The sequence below is a fragment of the Papaver somniferum genome, unplaced genomic scaffold (assembly GCF_003573695.1).
Source record: "Papaver somniferum cultivar HN1 unplaced genomic scaffold, ASM357369v1 unplaced-scaffold_67, whole genome shotgun sequence".
Classification (NCBI taxonomy): Eukaryota; Viridiplantae; Streptophyta; class Magnoliopsida; order Ranunculales; family Papaveraceae; genus Papaver; species Papaver somniferum.
In genome coordinates, this window is record NW_020649526.1 from 1,241,647 (window position 1) to 1,246,198 (window position 4,552).

Below are 4,552 nucleotides of genomic sequence, written 5' to 3' on the forward strand. Positions count from 1 at the left end.
GTTCAATTTTCTATAGTCAATACATACACGCCAACTCGTAGTCATTCGGGTTGGGATTAACTCATTGTTATCATTCTAGACTACAGTAATACCGGATTTCTTGGTAACAACCTGAACGGGGCTGACCCACTTACTGTATGAAATGGGGTAGATAATGCCTGCATCTAACAGCTTCAGAACCTCGGTTCGAACAACTTCTTTCATATTAGGGTTCAGTCGACGTTGCATCTCCCTAGAAGGTTTGGTGTCACTCTCTAAATATATATGATGCATACAATCAATAGGGCTTATACCCTTAATGTCTGCTATGGTCCACCCTAAAGCTTCCTTGTTTTCTGAAGGACAGTCACTAGCCTACTTTCCTGATCACTATCCAAGTCGGATGCTAGAATCACAGGTAAAGTTTCAGATGGGCCTAAAAACACATACTTCAGGGTATCTGGTAATGGTTTAAGGTCCAACTTGGGACGCTTTTCCAACGAAGGAACTATGGTAAACTCGGAAACGGGTAAAGGTTCGAACTTAGGTTTCCATCCATTACTAGTGTCTAACAAATGGGTTAAATCTAACAAAGCATTCACCTCATTAATCACATCATCATCATCAAAATCAATCCCAAAGTGAGCTAGGCATTTCTCTAATGGATCTTCTATCAAAGTGTTTGGTAATGACTCCTCTACTAAGGTGCCTATCATGTTCACCTCTTCTACGCTCGAGTCGTCCAGTTCATGGGGTAGCTTACTAATGTGAAAGATGTTCATCTCAATAGTCATATTACCAAAATACAAATTCATAATACCAGTTCGACAGTTAATGATCGCATTGGATGTTGCTAAAAATGGGCGACCTAAAATCACCGGTATCTGGTTCTCTGGGTCAGGGACAGGTTGGGTATCTAGGATAACAAAATCCACTGGATAAATAAACTTGTCGACCTCAATAAGAACATCCTCGATCACACCACGAGGAATTTTAACGGACCTATCAGCTAACTGGAGTGTCATCTCACCAAGTCCTAGCTTAAGGTACACATGGTATGGAAGTAAATTCACACTGGCTCCTAAGTCAAGCAAAGCTTTCTCAACACGGTGTTTACCTATTGTGCAAGAAATGGTAGGGGACCCTGGGTATTTATACTTAGGAGTAGTGGTATTCTGAATAATGGAACTCACGTGACTAGCTAGGAAGGCTTTCTTTTGGACACTAAGCTTACGCTTTCGTGTACACAAGTCCTTAAGGAACTTGACATAAGTCGGAATCTGCTTAATCGCATCCAACAATGGTACGTTGATAGTAACTTGCTTAAAAACCTCCAATATATCATTAAAGTTGGACTCTCTCTTAGCTGGAACTAGCAGCTGGGGAAACGGGGCTCTGGGAACAAAGCCGGGCTCAGCAGGACCCTCATTGGTCTCTTTGGAGACTCTATCAGTCTTCTCATTCTCTGGCTCAGAAGGGTGAACTACAGCATGTTCACTATTAGGCATGGAAACCTTGTTGTCTATCTCTCTACCGCTCCTAAGGGTTTTAATAGCATTTACATGATCGGATGGTCTTTCACCTATTTCATTAATTCCTCTAGGGTTTAGTTGAGTTTGACTAGGAAACTTACCTCTTTCTCTTAAAGACTCATTTATATGACTAACCTGGGTTTTCAACTCGGAAATAGTCTGAGAGTTAGCCTGACCTATTCTCTTATTTTCTTCTATACCTTGAGCAACATATTGCTGAAACTGCATGGTGTTACGAGTTAACAAAGCAAGAGACTCTTCTAAATTCATAATCTTCTTATCTGAAGGGTTTTGAAACTGTGCCGGGGCTGAAGGATTCTTAGGATAGCCAAAACCTGGGGGAGCTTGAAAGTTACTAGACTGACCTTGATTCTGGCCCTTAGACCAAGAAAGGTTGGGATGGTTTCTCCAGCCAGGGTTATAGGTTTCTGAATAAGGGTCAAACTTCTGACGGTTATCGAATATAGTGTTTTTATAAAGAGCATTGGCTTGCTCTTCAACAGTATGGTCTTCCCAAAAAGGCTCTATTCTACCACTAGTACCACTAGAATGACCTAATTCCAACGCTTCTAACCTTTTGGCTATGGCTGCTATTTTAGCATCTGACTCATAGGATCCTTCTACCCTATTGACATTTCCTCTACATAGAAGAATTGTTTTCTGGGGTTCCCTATTATTTTCCCATTATTGGGTCTTATTGGCGATTTCATTCAAAAATGTCATCGCCTCATCAACAGTTTTATTCTCAAACCCACCTGTGCATAAGGACTCAACCATGGTTGTTGTTGAATAATCTAAACCCTCGTAGAGGATCTGATCTAACCTAACCTTCTCTAAACCATGATGAGGACATTGAGAAATTAAGTCATTGAACCTTTCTAAATACCTATATAAAGATTCTCCCTCTTGTTGAAAAAAAGTACAAATTTGTGTCCTAATAGACGATGTTTTGTGCCTTGGGAAAAACTTATGTATAAAGGCAGATGTAAGTTGTTCATAGGTTTCAATTGACTCAGAATCCAAACTATACAACCAAGATTTGGCTTTATCTTTTAAGGAAAAGGGGAATAACCTAAGTTTCAGTGCATCATCACTAAGGTTTTTAATTTTTAGAGTACTACAAACTTCCTCAAATTCCCTAACATGAAAATAGGGGTTCTCATTCTCCTTTCCTAAAAAAGGTTGGGAGCATCTGTAAAGTCCCAGGTTTGAGTTCATAATTTGCCTCGGTTTTAGCTAACTTGATACAAGACGGACGAGAGGTCCTAGTTGGGTTCAATAAAGCTTTTAAAGTTGCCATTTCTGGCACTACCAAAGGACTAGGAGAACTTTCTTCACAAAGACGTAGATTCTCAAAACTGAAGTTTCCAAAAACGGGGCACTCTAAAGAAGAGTCTTCGAGCTCCCCGCCTTCACAAGAAGAACTACTAGGTTTATCACTAATCAGACGACCTAGAGTGTTTCTTTTCCAAGCCCGTTCTACCTCGGGCATACACTAGAAAAACAAAACTAAAAAGAAAAGCCCTAAAAGGGAAGGGAAGTTCTATGCAAACACAAACAAGGCTGACTCCCCTGTCAGCGAGTTACTGAATTCTAGCAAACAAAAAGCATGATGGCTCCATTTCGATTGTTTCTAGACCAGCTTCTAATCCTTCGAAAGGGAATTCGTTACAATTTAAGAAAACCCCTCTGGAGTCAATCCGAGTCAAAGTAAATTGAATTGAGGCGAGGGAAGCTCAGTGGAGCTTTGATACCCAAGGCCTCACCGCTATCACAAGGCGGCGTAGTCACGCATTCAACTCACAGAAACCATCATGAACTTCGAAGTATGCTAAAAGAGTAACCAATATTTTTCGAACGACTTTGCTACTAAGCTCGTTACCCTATAGGTCTCGTTCTATTCCAAATTTTAAAGCTTAGGTTCGCGTTTGGTTTCGTTTTCCTAAGGCGGGCAAGAAGAGAACGGTGATGAAATCCGAACCCTTATCTTGTATGTCCAGTCCTTTCCCTTTACTAGGAATTTAAAGCAGCCGTTTTCAGTTCCTTAGCATATATGCAAATGAAGGAATACAGTAACTCGCTGACAGGGGATTCGCGAGTGTTTCGACAAACTTACCTCCCGTTCCATACGGGGGATGAACCGTTGTCGTCGACTCGGGCCACAACTCCTATGTTGTGTACGAACCCGAGGGGCCGAGGTGATATCGTAATCACCGTCCTTCTTTGCAAACAGTTTAATATTTAATCTACCCTTCCGTAGGGTTTAAAAAAATTAATGTCCAAATGTCCAAAATCCAAAAGAAAGGTCCAAAAATTAAAGTGCAAAAAGAAAAAGAAAAATACAAAATAAAAAGAATTCCTAATACAATCTAATAAAATAACACTCTCTTTTTTTTCTCTCCCTTTTTCTATAAAAAAAAAATCTTCTTCTTTAGCTCCTTTCGCTTTGCCTTTTACTTCAAGTCTTTAAATATTCGCCAAAAGCTTTGGCAAAAATTTCTTTCGCTCCAAATTCCCAAAATCTGAAAGGAAAAGACAAAAACCCAACAACGTAAAGAAGAACAAAAAAAACTAAAAAAAAAATAAATCTAAAAACTCTATCCTAAAGACAAGCCCGCGTCGGCGGCGCCAAAAATTGATGTTATCTCAAATATGTTGTAGTAAAGAGTTCGTTGAGGCTTGTGAATGCAATGAATTTTAGACTTAATAGAACTTAAAAATATAGAAAACTTAACTCAAAATTGATTTCAAGTGATTGGAAAATAACCAAGACACTAGAATCCACTATTACACATGAATGATGTCAAATATTTCATAACTCTAATTATCTTTTTAATCCTTTATTTCTTAATCCACAAATAATCAAACATATTCTCAAAAATTAATTGTATCCCTTAAGCATAGATTATCTAACCAAAGCATAACCAATCTAATTGAATCACAACTAATGAAGAAAATTATGTAAACTTTTAAGAACTCTGCAAAAGCAGTGATTGAGTGAATTATAATTAAATACTAGAGAAAATGAAACAGATACCCAT

General features: G+C 38.8%; 1 pseudogene; it reads left to right on the forward strand.

The window, feature by feature from the left end:
- The first annotated feature begins 2,346 nt into the window (after positions 1-2,346).
- LOC113343835 lies at positions 2,347-2,446 on the forward strand (annotated as a pseudogene).
- Positions 2,447-4,552: the final 2,106 nt, after the last annotated feature.